The sequence below is a fragment of the Agelaius phoeniceus genome (assembly GCF_051311805.1).
Source record: "Agelaius phoeniceus isolate bAgePho1 chromosome W unlocalized genomic scaffold, bAgePho1.hap1 SUPER_W_unloc_1, whole genome shotgun sequence".
Taxonomy (NCBI): Eukaryota; Metazoa; Chordata; class Aves; order Passeriformes; family Icteridae; genus Agelaius; species Agelaius phoeniceus.
In genome coordinates, this window is record NW_027509866.1 from 9,329,661 (window position 1) to 9,343,611 (window position 13,951).

At 52.9% G+C, this 13,951-nt stretch overlaps 1 protein-coding gene across 1 annotated transcript in view; it reads left to right on the forward strand.

The window, feature by feature from the left end:
* LOC143692499 (uncharacterized) overlaps positions 1–13,951 on the forward strand; it is a 168,912-nt gene that overhangs the window by 24,899 nt on the left and 130,062 nt on the right. The window lies entirely within an intron of this gene.

The following is a 13,951-nucleotide window of genomic DNA, read 5'->3' on the forward strand; positions in this document are numbered from 1 at the left end:
ACTCAGAGGGAGTCGCTGGCCCAGGAGAGCTCCAAGGGCTCCTTTTGGAGCACTGTTTGCAGGGCCCCAAGAGAGGGGCTTCAGTCCCAGCAATGGTTCATTCTGGCTGCACTTGGCATCAACAGCTTTCTTTGGCAGTGTGAGAACAGGGATGTTGTGCCACTGAGGGAATAAAACCAGTTCCCAGGGCTGCTCCTCCAGAAAGCAGGAGCTGGTTGGGCAGCAGCAGTGCCTGGGGCAGACAGTGTTTGTGATGAGCTGCAGAGGAGCTGAGCCCAGGGGCTGTTGGCCAAGGCCGAGCCCCAAGGAGCATTTCTCAGCTGGCAGGGCGGCCTGAGAAGGGGAGGGGGGAATGCAGCAGCACAGGGCCATGGAACCAAGGGACCATTGTGACACTGTGGGGCCCTGTGAGACCAAGGGACCATTGTGACACTGTGAGGCCTCATGGAACCAGTGAGACCACTGTGACCCTGGGAGTCCCCACAGAACCAAGAGGACCGTTGTGATACTGTGGGCCTTCGTGAAAACAAGAGGCCTTTGTGACACTGCAGGGCTGCATGGAACCAAAGGTCCGTTGTGACATTTTGGGATCTTGTGTCATCAATGGTCCATTGTGACACTGTGGAGCCAAAGGAGACCATTGTGACACTGCAAACCCCCAGGGTCCAAGGTCCATTGTGACATTGCAGGGCTCATGAACAGAGGAGTCCCGTGTCATTTTGGGGCCTGGGGAGCCACGGAGACCATTGTGACACTGCAAGGCGTCATGGAATCAAAGCACCACTGGGACACTGTGGGGCCCCATGGAACCCAGGGGACCATGGTGATACTGCAGGACCTCATAAAAGCAAGGGAACATGGAACAGGTCTGGCTGGTCGAGCCTCCCGTCGACTGCCTGACTGGTCCAAATGACCCTGGAATGTTGAGGGTCTCTTCTCATCTGCTATTGAAACACTGGGGCTCCGTGCTTTTCTTCCTAATGGAAAAGAACTGTCCTTCTCTGCCAGGCACCCATGGCCAGAACTGGGATTTCACTTCCAAATTTCCTTATATCCAGGGACTGTTCCCATAGGAATATTGCCAGGACAAGTCTGTCTTGCATTGGTTTTACAAGGGTCACCTCCCATCTGTCCCCAAAACACTGGGGAAGGCTCTGTGCTTTCCTTCCCATGGGAAAGAACTGTCCTGCTTCTCCAGGTGCCCATGGCCGAGATTGGACTTCCACCTCCAAAATTCCCTACATCCAAAGATAGCTCCCAGACAAAATATGTCATTTCTGACACGTCTGAATGGCCTTGGCCTAGTGAGGCTCTCACCTTCCTTCCAAACACTGGAGCTCTGTGCTTTCCTTCCTATGGAAAAGAACTGTCCTTCTTGGCCAGGCACCCATGGCCAGAATTGGGATTTCGCCTCCAACATTGCCTGTTGTGACAGACTGAAGGAGACTGTGGCTCAAAGAAGTTTGTGTTTGGGGGAGGAAGGTGCAGCCTTGCCCTGCCCTGGAAGCCCAGCCCTGCCCTGCACTGGAACCCCAGTCCCCCCAGAGCCTCTATCCCAGCCCAGCAGTGGCTGCCAGTCCCTGGCACAGCACAGGCAATGCTCCACAGCCACCTCTGCAGCCCCAGCCCAGCTCCTGAGGGACCAAATGAGCCCAAGCCCAACCTGGGGGAAGGGCCCAGGGAGACCAAGGGGTATTGAAGGCTGACCACAAGGCAAGCACACATCTTGACCCTACCTCCTCTTGGAATTTCCATCAGAACTGCACTGGAATCCAGGAGTTGGAAGCTCTGTGTGTGCTTCTCTAAATCTTATTTGTCTTTTCCTTATTCCCTCTTCTTCCAAAATTTGAGTAACTTAAAATGGAACAGACTTAGAGTTTGTGAAGTTGAATGAGCAAAGTTAATGTTATGAGAAGTGTTTCTTGGTGATTGAATGTTGTAATAAACCTTTTGCCAAAGTTTCTGTGATATTCTAAAGTACCCAGTAAAGTTCCTGTTTTGTTGTTTAGAGCTCCTGAGAATCTCTTGCTGATATTTCTCCAGTGTATCACACTAAGTGTACACAAACAATTGTAATTCCTTTTAAATGTCTTCTTGAGAGAGTTTTTTAGTGGATGGGGGTCAGGGCTTGTGTGTGCTGCTTGGCCCAGCCCAGGCAGGGCTTTCCCAGCCACATTCCACACTCCATTGCCCAGCTGGAGCCGCTGGTGCCTCTGAGTTGTGCTGCCCCAGCCCCAGGGACGCTCTCCTTGTCTGCCCATTCCCCCACGGTCTCTGGGCAGGGATGGCCTCACTGGGGGCTGCTGACATCCTCAGCAACTTGGAGGCTGCTGCTGAATTTCACTGCTCCAGAGGCTTGTTCAGCCTTCAGCTCTTCAGTGCAGGAATTCAGTGTCCCAGGGCTCATTAACATTCAGAACACCTGAACAAGCCAAGCCTCTGGGAATCATTTGATTTTAATTTTCCAATCCTTTGTGGTTAATTCAACACATTTCATAAGTGTATTCCAAGTGAAGGTATTATATTTACAAAGACAGTGAAAAATGATTTTTTTAGGTTTTTTTTCCTTTTAATTCATTGACATGAGCAATCTCCAATTGACACTGAATCCAAATACCTCCTAATGCAGTTGGAATAGATATGCAAATCAAGACCCTTCATGGCTGACAATCAATCAGACTCTGTCCCTACCCCCACCCCACCATTTCCCCCATCCAAGCCCTGGCACTCAGGGCAGCCTTGTGCAAATCTGAGCTCCCTCCAGCCCAGGCTGCACCTGCAGCTTTCAGCTCCTTGGCTCCCACTCCCACCTGCTTTCCTTGGAGAAGGAGCTGCCTGAGACACAGAGGGATGTTTATTTCTTGTCAGCCAACAAAGCCAAGGGAAGGCATAGCTCCATCAAATGCCAAAGTCATTCCTCTGCTGGATATTAAATCCACTTTGCACTGCAGACAGTCTCAGAGCAGTGGAAAACACCTTCTGTGCCCAGCACAGATCCCAAGGTCTCCCCAAGCCCCCCCTGCCCCGATTCTGCCCAGATTTGCTCTTTGCACACACGAGTCACAGGCTGAAGCCAGGAGCTCCCTCCATGCCCAGAGGGAGGAAAAGAGAGAAAGGGGATGAAGAGCTCTCCTGTGCAGAGCCAAGGTCCAAGTGCAGCCCCTGCAGTGGGAACCACAACTCATCAGGTTTGTGTCCTTTGAGCTCAGGGCCTGCTGACACTCAGAGGCACAGAAAGATTTCTTGCCAACAAACACAAGCTGAACATTTGAACAGTTTAATAACCATCACAGCTCTTCCCTCAGCTCTCTGGGATGTCCCAGCAGCATCTGACATGTCCACCATCCCCCACGGCTTTCTGAACAGGAATAGTTTTTAAGCAAATACATAAGAAATGGAAATTCAGTGATAGGTATAACCACAGTGAGATACTCAATTCATATTTTTTTTAACATGAAATATTTGGCCACTCCCTGAAGTTCAAAGTATGAAACCAGTCAGCTGAGAGGCGTTCAAATGACCAGACAGCATCTGGAGGAGGAAATCTGAGAGTAGCAGGAAGGACATAGATCCAGCTGATCCAGTGAAGAGATGTCCTTAGACACAGCCATTTAAACAGGAGAGCTGGAAACCTGTAGCCAATAAACCTGAAGGAAGGTGGTCATTAAATATTAGACTGAATGTCAGTGGCAGAGGGGAAGATCTGTATTTCTTCCCGTGACATCAGTAGAAGGATCCAGTAGATCCAGGAAGTTCCTCTTCCTGGTGGGAAAACGTTGCCATTACTTAAAATCCTCAAGTGACCCAGATAACAAAGATTTGCTTGTATATTATAAAACTAACAGGAATTAAAACCTGTGCCCCTTTCCAGGCAGACATCAGCTGTGTGCCCATCAACAGGCAGCGCCACTTGTGCCCTGAGGTGCCCAGCTGGGATTGGATCTCTCCCAGAGCACCTGAGGGAGAGCAGAGCACCTTGCAAGCTGCAGGTCCTTGACAGCCCCGCAGGGCTCCTGTCCCATCAACATCTGCTCTGCTCCAGTCTGAAACAGGGCCCAGCAGGGTGCTGGGATCATCAGAGAGCTGAGGTGTGTGCTGGAATTCAATGGCCTCCCCATCCCGCAGCAGCCCTGCATTTCCCTGCTGCAGCCTTGGTCTCCAGCCCAGCCATGGAGGCTCTTTGGGCTCTGGAGTGTTGCTGCAGCCCCAAGGGCAGCTGAGCTCTGCCTTTGGCACAGTCAGGCCTGGCCAGCGCAGATCATGCTCAGCAATTGCTTGTGTGTGCCTGGCCTTGCTGTCAGCCCCGGCAGCGGCTGCGTGGCCCCTTTGTGGCCCTGTGCTGGCCCAGCCATGGTGGCCCAGCCCCTGTGCTGGCCCAGCCCAGGCCAGGAGCATTGTGGCTGGGAACGGCCCCTGTGCCGTGGTGCCCACAGCAGCCTTGGGGCTCTGTGCCCCATGGCCTCCCTGCTGGGCAGCCTCTGCCAGCTCCTGCAGAGCCCGTGGCACCTGTGGGGCTGCACAGACAGCCCTGCCCCGGGCTCTGCCGGCCTCTGGGCCAGCAGAGAGGCAGCCAGGGCTGGCCATGGCCGGGAACAGGCCCTGAGCCGCACAGGAGGATGGAGCTGGGCCACAGCCAAACTCAGCCCAGGCCAAAGCTGGACTCAGCAGCCAGGGCTGCCAACACATGGGCACAGAGGCTGACGCTGACAAATGTCCTGGGCCCCCTCCCTGCTCTGTCCATGCCACCAAGGGCACAGAGCAGCCTCCTCTCTGGGCCACTTGCCTGTTTGCAATGCCTTGCACAGGCGCTGGCCCTGCCCCACAAGGCCTGGCCTGAGTCCTGCCCCTGCATGCTCAGCCAGGCTGAGATGGACACTGATGGTTTCTGGGCCACGCTCGCGGAGCCCAGCCCAGCTCCCTGCAAGCTCTGCCAGCTGCCCTGAGCTCTGGGCAGCACCAAGGGCCTCTCTGAGCCCAGCCCAGCCGGCTCTGGCCCCACAGCTGTGCTCAGGCCAGGCTGCTCTGGCCACTGGCCCCACGGCCTCAGCCCCTGCCAAGGCCACAGCAGCAGCTGCAGCTGCCACAGGACTCAGCGCCAGCCATGGGGGAAGATGCTGGGCCAAGGCCAAAGGAGGCTCCCTGGCTGCCCTGCTCCCCTGGGGTTGAGGTGCTGAGAGCTCTGCAGCCCCTGCTGCCATCCCATCTGCCCAGGGCAGCACCAGAGCCCCGGCCTTGGGGCCCTCAAGAGCTGCTCCTACTCCAGGCCCAGGGCCCATACCAAAGCTGGGGCAGCAGCCACAAAGCTGTGCCCATTTCTGTTCATTGCTGCTCTGATGGGGATGGATCCTCAGCCACTTGGAGGTTGCTGATGAATTTTACTGCTCCAGAGGCCTCTTCTATCTGGAGCTCTTCACTTCAGGAATTCGGTGACAAAGGCTCCCAAACATTTGTTCAAAATACTTGAGCAAGAAAAACCTCTGGGAATAATCTATGTTTTCATTTCTTCTGTGATTAATCAGACAGATTTCAGAAGAGTATTTTAATTGAATCTGCTATATTGAAAAAATGCCAGGAGAATTGTTATGTACTCTTTGGTTTTCTTTTCTTGTTAATCGATTGATATCATCAATGTCCAACTGATATTGACACTCAGCACCTTCTAATGTAGTCTGAATAGATATGAAAATCAAGACCCTTCATGGCAGACAATCAGTAACACATTTTCCCCAACACCCCCACCATGTCCCTCATCCAACCCCTGGAACTCCTATGGATCAGGAATGGTGTGGCCAGCAGGAGCAGGGCAGGGATTCTTCCCCTGTGCTCAGCACTGGTTGGGCAGCACCTCGAGTGCTGTGTCCAGTTCTGGGCCCCCAATTTAGGAATGACATGGAGGGGCTGGAGGGTGTCCAGAGAAGGGCAACAAGGCTGGGGAGGGGTCTGGAGCACAAGTCCTGTGAGGAGTGGCTGAGAGAGCTGGGGTTGTTTATCCTGGAGAAGAGGAGGCTCAGGGGAGACAAGGCAGTATCAGGGCACAGGTTGGACTTGGTGATCTCCAAGGTCTTTTCCAACCTTGATGATTCTGGGATTCTCTGGAATCACCTTTGGAGCAGTTGCAGGATGAGCCCTGGGCCTCCTCTGCAGAAGCTCCAGCAGCCCAGGTCCCTCAGCTTCTCCTGCCAGCCCCAAAGCCCATCCTGTCAGTCCTGCAGAGCCTCTGCAGCTCCTCCTCATTGCCCAGAACAGGGAGCCCCAGAGGCAGAAACAGCAGCCCAGATGTGCCCCCCCTGGCCTGGGGTGCCTCTGGCAAGGGAGCAGCAGCAGGCACTTCAGGAGCCTGCAGACAATTCCTGCAGCACTTGTAGGATGATCCTGCTGCCCAAGGGACATTCCCATGGTGCCAAGTCAGGAACTGCAATGGGGAGTGGGGCCAGAGAGGAAAGGGCAAACAGGGATGGGCTCTTTGCTGGGCAGGAAACGGGAGTGGGCAGTTGGAAGAAATCTGAAGCAGGAAGAGTAAAGAAAGCAAAGGAGAAGGCAAGGAATTGCTCAGGGCAGTTTGGGGGTGGCTGCCAGGCAGCCCTGGCTCTGAGCAACAGCGTCTGCAGTGACACAGGAAACTCCCAGCTGATGGGAACAAACTTTCTGGCTGAGTGCAGAGGCCAGGACAAAGCTGGGTGGTTTCCCTGGTGTCCCCCAGCCCTTGCTGGCCCCAGGGGCTGATGGCATTTGTGCTCCCTCAGGTTCATGTCCCCACAGCAACAGCATGGGGGTGCTGGCCCTGCTGTGTGCAATGCAAACAGGGGCTGCTGAGGCAGTGCTGCCGTGTCTGTGCCTGCAAGGATGGGGCACCTGTGTGAGCTGGGGGAGAGGCCAGGGCTGCAGAGGGGGGATGTTGTTGGCAGCTGCATGAGGACGCTCTGGGACGCTGCCCTGGGCTGTGCAGCGCACTGGGCATGGATCAGCCCCTGCTCTGCTGCTCCTTCCCGTCTGGCCCAGGGCCCTTGCAGAGCCCCAGCCATGCTGTTTGCCCCCAGCCTGCCCACGGCCAGCCTGGGGCTGCTCCCGGGGGTTTCTGTGCTGAGCATTGGCCTGGCCGTGTTCTTGAGAGAGCCTGGGCAAGGAGCCTGGAGCCCCCAGGGCCTGGCCTGAGGCGTCAGCGCTGCCCCAGCAGTGCCCATGGCCTGTCCCTGCTGCAGCCCCGGCACTGCCACCCCCAGGGCTGTGCCCGGCCCCGAGAGCACTCAGGCCCTGCAGCAACACCAGGGCCACCAGGGCAGCGGGGCAGGGCCACGGCAGCAGCACTGGCAACACCAAGTGCTGCTGCTGCTGCTGCTGCTGGGCACAGCTGCTGGGCCAGCACTGATCTGCCCCAGCTCTGCACACAGACATTGCTGCTGCAGCTCCAGAGAAGGCAACACAAGGGCATCTCTGCAGAAAACTCTGCTGGGAGATCCTTTAGTTCCTTTAAAGGCACCGAGAGCACAGCCCCTCCTCGACACAGTCTGTGGCCACAGGGAAGGTGGAGAGAAACAAAATGAGAAATGGCACAGAGATTGACATTTATTTGTTGACAATATAAAAATACAAGAACAAAGGAAAAGAACCTCCAAAATTAAATGAACAAGAAGGATCAAAGATAACTTTTACTACAAGTGATTTGCTGAAATTGGCCAGCAGTTTAATGTTTCTGTAAACATCCAGTCATCAGTCTCCTCACTGCAGCCTTGAGCTCCTGGTTCCTCAGGCTGTAGATGAGAGGGTTCAGGGCTGGAGGCACCACCGAGTACAGAACTGAAAGGGCCAGATCCAGGGATGGGGAAGACAGGGAAGGGGGCTTCAGGTGAGCAAAGGTGCCACTGCTGATGAACAGGGAGACCACGGCCAGGTGAGGGAGGCAGGTGGAAAAGGCTTTGTGCCGTCTCTGCTCAGAGGGGATCCTCAGCACAACCCTGAAGATCTGCACATAGGAGAAAACAATGAACACAAAACAACCAAATGCTAAACACACACTAACAGCAAGAAGCCCATGTCTCCTGAGGTTTGAGTGTGAGCAGGAGAGCTTGAGGATCTGTGGGATTTCACAGAAGAACTGGCCCAGGTCATTGCCATGGCATAGGGGCAGGGAAAATGTATTGGCTGTGAGCAGTAGAGCAGTGAGAAAGGCACTGGCCCAGGCAGCTGCTGCCATGTGGGCACAAGCTCTGCTGCCCACGAGGGTCCCGTAGTGCAGGGGTTTGCAGATGGACACGTAGCGGTCGTAGCACATGATGGTCAGGAGATAAAATTCTGCTCCAATGAAGAACAGAAAGAAAAAGAGCTGAGCAGCACATCCAGTGTAGGAGATGTTGCTGGTGTCCCAGAGGGAATTGTGCATGGCTTTGGGGACAGTGGTGCAGATGGAGCCCAGGTCAGCGAGGGCCAGGTTGAGCAGGAAGAAGAACATGGGCGTGTGCAGGTGGTGGCCGCAGGCTACGGCGCTGATGATGAGGCCGTTGCCCAGGAGGGCAGCCAGGGAGATGCCCAGCAAGAGGCAGAAGTGCAGGAGCTGCAGCTGCCGCGTGTCTGCCAATGCCAGCAGGAGGAAGTGCCTGATGCAGCTGCTGTTCGACATTTGCTGTGGTGCCTTGGCATGGGGATCTGTAAGAAAAGTAATCATGGAATAGTTGGGTTTGGAGAGGACTTGAAATATCCCAGCACAGCCTGGGGGCACTTTCCCCCCACTGCCTGCCCAGGGCTCTGCTGCCTGGAGCTGTCCCTGCCAGCAGCTGCTTCCCTGTGCCCAGGGCTGGGCCCTGCCAGTGCTGCCAGAGCCCAGCCCAGCCCTGGGGGCTCAGCTCTGTCCTGCAGAGCCCTCCCAGCTCAGGCACTGCCCAGAGGCAGCTCTGGCTCTGCAGGCTCTGATGGCAACGTCAGAGCAACCCTGAGGAGGCTGGAAAAGCGACACTGAAGCTTTCGCTCAGGGGCCCTCTGTTGATCTCTGTAACTGCAAAGTTTATTCATATCTAAGAGAATTTTTAAATTTATTTTTCCCAGCCTTAACTGAGAGATGAATATCTATGGGCAGTTTCATATCCAGGCAACCCAGAGCAGTAGATTAAAAAAGCAGGATTTTCCCTTACATGCAATCCCTGCCTTGCTGTGCTCCCTCTATCATCTACTTGGAAATGTTCTGCAGTTCAATGCCATGCTCGGATCAGTCCTGAACAATGCAGCATCCTCCCCACACAAGGAGAACACTTCCAAGCCTCACCAGCTGTCTCCTCCCAGCCAGATCTTGTCCCCCAGGGCTGGGAGCAGCTGCCAGGGCTGGCTGAGAGCTGTCCCTGGCAGGCAGCAGAGTCCCTGCCCCAGCACAGCGCCCTGGGCTGCAGGACCCTGCTCTGCAGGACAGCCCTGGGCACCCCTGGCTGCTCTGCACAAGAGACAAGCAGAGAATGCACTCACAGGCTCTGCAGGCATTGGCATGTTCCAGCTGCAGGAGATGGCTCCAGGAGCTGCAGCTGCATTGTCCTGCAGCCAGAGGTTCCTGTGCCAAGGGCTGGCAGTGATTGTGCCCCAGGCACTTCTCAGCCCCTTCCCAGCCCTGACTGATTGAAGCTCTCTGTGCCTCTGGGCTGTGCCCGGGCTGGCTGCAGGCAGTGCCTCAGCCCTGCTGGGCTGGCAGAAGAGCTGCTCATCTAGAGAAATGTGCTTTTGAAGCTCTTCTTGGGGAGCAGGAGCTGCCTCTGGGCCAGGAGCCCAGCCCAGCTCAGCAGCACAGACACAGCACAAGGACTTTAATCAGCCTCTGGGCCTTTGTGCTCAGGCCCTGGACATCAGTCCCTGAGAGGGAGCTGAAGAAACCTCTCCAGAACTCCAAGGCAGAATCCAACTCCAAACTTTCTTGGACTTTTAATGGGTCCCAGAGAGGGACACGACTGAGCAAGTGTCCCCAGGCCCCAGGTAGAGCAGAGAACTGCAGGCAGTGATGACAGGTGGGGACAGAGAGAAGCCAAGTCTTGGTGCCCTGGGGCACAGCAGGGTCTGTGCCAGCAAGGGCTGGGAGGAGACACCTTGTCCTGAGGCCCTGGGGCCTCCTGGCACAGCCCCAGCCAGGCTGGGCACTGTCAGCCCCTTGTGCTGCCCTCAGCATCCCCCCCTAGCCCACATCCCAGTGGCCTCAAGGATCTGCTGCAAGGAGTCCCTGGGGAGCCTTGCTCAGCAATGGCCCTGGGGGCTCCTGAATGCTCCCTGCAGGGACTGCAGGTTTTTCAAAGGACTTTGGCTTTTGCCTTGGAGTCTCTGAGAGGTTCGTGCAATCATGGCCTCCAATTATCTGCTGTAATTAGTCCCTGGAGAGGCTTTGTCAGTAACAACACTCAGTGGGGCTCATTAATGCTTCAGGGTACTTCAGTTATTTCAGGTACTTGGTGTTTCCCTTTTGATACAGACTCTGTGAGAGGTTTGTGCAATCATGGCCCCAATTATCTGCTTTAATGAGTCCCTTGAGAGCTTTGTACTGACACTCAGTGCTGCTCAGTAATGCTTTGAGATACTCAAATTTTTTAAGGTACTTTGGATTTTTCTTTCCACACTTAATCTCTGAGAGGTTTTTTGTGCCATCCTGGCCTCCAATTCTCTCCTCCAAGGAGTCCATGAGGAGCCTGTGTTGGGGATGGACCTCAGTGGGGCCCATTCATGCTTTGAGGCACTCTGAGTTTTTCCTCTTACTTTGACTCCTGGAAAGGTTTGTGCAATCTCCTCTCAGGCCCTGAGGTTCCAGGGCTCAGCTCCAAATGCACCACAGGGCTCATTAGGATGCAGCAAGTTCTGACAAACCATGGCTCTGCCTTGATTTCCCTCTGGTCTTTTGCAGTTCAGCAGGAAGGTTTCCTTTTACAATTACGGAGAAATATTTCAAAGAGCTTCTAAGTAATATTTAATACTATTTTAAAGAGTGCATTTTATTACTGTTCTCTTTAGAGAAGAGCTGATTGCAGCTTTCTGTTATTGATATTGATCCAGGGTCTCTCCCGAGGAGATCTGGCCAGGTCAGTGAAGTTGTACTTTGGAGCTGACCCAGTGTGGACAACCTTGACCCACATTCCCCAGTCCCCTGTTAGAAACGATTTTCACTTTAAAAAATTTAGATGCTTTATTAAGACCTTTACAGAATACAACAGAAAACTGAATAATGAAAAGAGTACTGCGCCAGGAGCAAAGGATTCAGTCATTGTGTTCTCATCTACAAAATGGATGTTCTGTCTTTTATACCTCTGGCCCCTCCCAAAGTCTTGTCAATCGACTCCTTCTTCTCTGTCCAGTGGTGGAGATCACTGTCTCACACCTTGATTGGAGGTCAGGTGCTGCCATAGGAACAAGCCAACCCTCCCAAATGCCCCAACTACTGAGGCCATCCTGTGATAGCAATGCAAGGGGGAGGGGAAGGATAACTGTACATCTACAAAACTTCTCTTAGCATATATTTAATATTCACCCCTTAATTGTGAGAGCCAACCATAGGATTACTCATCTATAACAAACCCCTCTTTTCTTTATCTATAAGTAATTTTGCTTGAACAATTGAGTAAAAACATTTCTCTCTCTCTTGAATGAGTCATACCAGTATCTGTTGATGTGGGCAAGGACAGTGGGAATAGGAGAAAAAATCTCAGGTTTTCCTTAGACACACTCATTAGGAATGGACAAAAGGGCATCCCAGAGGTCCAGTGTGGCTTTGACTCCCATCTACCGTGCCTATGTGGCTGCTACCCATAGTTGGTGCATCTTAGGGGTGAGTCCAGAGGCCAACTCGGTCCTGCCCTCCAGTCCCTGTTGAATTAAAAGACAACTGAGGAATTACAGAGGTCTGGAATGGACTTTTGTCCCTACCTTACCATGCCCACGGGGTTGCTACCCACAGCAGGGCTATGGAGCCTTCTTGGTAGCAAACAAAGGGGCCAACCTGGTCTTGCCCTCCTTCTTTTGTCTTATTTTTTTGAAGAAGCTGTCCCATTACCTTTTACAGTCCCTTGTGTACTTCCCCTCAACAGATGCTGGTAATTCTCACCCATGAAAACAGCAAGACAGTTCTCAAGCTGGTTGGTGGAAGTTTGACTCTGCTTTTTGGGCATCTTGGTGTTTTTCTGGTTGTCTTTCAGTCTCTGCTTGAGAGTCAATCTTGTTTCACCCAGCCTGGATGTTACAGTCACTCTTTGGGTTCTTCTCCTGGGCCTTTGACTCTGTTGCCATGAGTCCATCCCCGCTCTGCAGCTCGCACGGCCGATTCGGTGGTGAGCAGTGCCTGAAAGGGACCTTCCCACTGAGGAGTTAGAGGCTGATCTCTTCATGACTTTATCATCACCCAATTCCCCAGGATTAATATTATGGATTCTGAAATCCAGGGTGGTAGTTTGAGGAATTGCCCCTTTATGTCTTAGCCCTCCTAAGGTTTGTGCTATAGACATCACTTATTCCTTGGCATTGGCTTCCCCTTCCTCATAGGTGGCAGCCTTCTGGGGTGAGGTCAGGAAGGGAAACCCAAACATCATTTCATAGGGTGACACCCCCAGATCTGACTGGGGTTGGGTTCTAATTCTTAATAAGGCCAAAGGGAGACATTTTATCCATGACATTTGGGTTTCAATCATTAGCTTAACTAGAGCTTTTTTAAGAGTTTGATTCATTCTCTCAACCTGACCAGAACTCTATGCCTGTGTAATTCCAATTTTACTGCCAGGGCCTGAACAACTTTCTGCAATATCTTTGATATGAAATGAGTTCCCTGGTCTGAATCTATCCTGTTTGCCATTCCATATTGGGGTGTCCTGGTTTAGGGCAAATTTGGGAGAGAATCTCCAAAGGGGGGCCCCTCCAGAAAGCAAACCCACATGGCCCCTCCCCACAGCCAGTTTGGGAAGGATTCCTTCGAGAGAAGTGGAAAAACCTGTTTATTTAACAGGCACAGCACCCCCAGCACACAGAATGAACAATACCGGATGACACTGCTCTTTCACCACTCTGAAAAAAGATGGCAAATTCAGAAAGTCTCTCTTGGGGGTGGTCACTCAGTCCCTCTGGCGCTGGGGCAGCTGCTGCAGGCCACAGGGTGCAAATGCTCGGTGTTCCCAGGTCCCAGTCTGGAGCAGGTTCGAGATGGTTCAAAAAGGAAAGGAGAAACAGTCCAGGAAGAAATTTGGACAGTTTAGCTAAACTAGCTAATGAGCAGAAGCAAGAGAAAGCAGAAGTGAAGCAGAAGCAAGAGTGAGAGAGCAACGCAAAAAGCGAAGGCAAAAAGCAAAAGCAGCACTATGTACTGCGCGTCTCTGTGTCCCACCAGGCTGATAAGAAAACCAAAACAAAACTTTCACTCTTCAGAGCCAGTCTTAGAGGCATAGAACATAATATCCAGCATAAACAGAACACATGAATGGGGATACAAGCATCGTAACGTCACCCTAGGACATTCCACCCCTTATCCCCATATCATCAACATACTACCACACATCATGCATTTATTCACACAAAATTTCCATCTGTTCCCCCAAAAATTACAAGCAATACCCATCATGCCCTCATCACATCCTCACACTGGACCACTGAATCCATGCCCTATACTACAGAGCTGCAGGATTTCACCCCTTTCACCTTACTCACTCAAAGTTCCATCTTTCACTTGCTCAGACCTTCGACACTTGCACATTTCCTTCTCCATCTCCCACTTGCCCAGACCTTCAGCACTTACACATTTCCTTCTGTCTCATGTCTGTATGGTGTAATGTACAGGCAATGGCAGTAACATCCAACGAACAGTGATATTGCATATCATTCTCACCCCACAATCAGATCTCCCTGAGGTACACATCGTGTTGTTCCATCTCTTTGCATTATCCACCATGTGCAACCTGCTCCCTGGGCAAAGACAACCCCACGAATGGGTTTGTCTGTACTCGAGGCAGAATTGACCCAC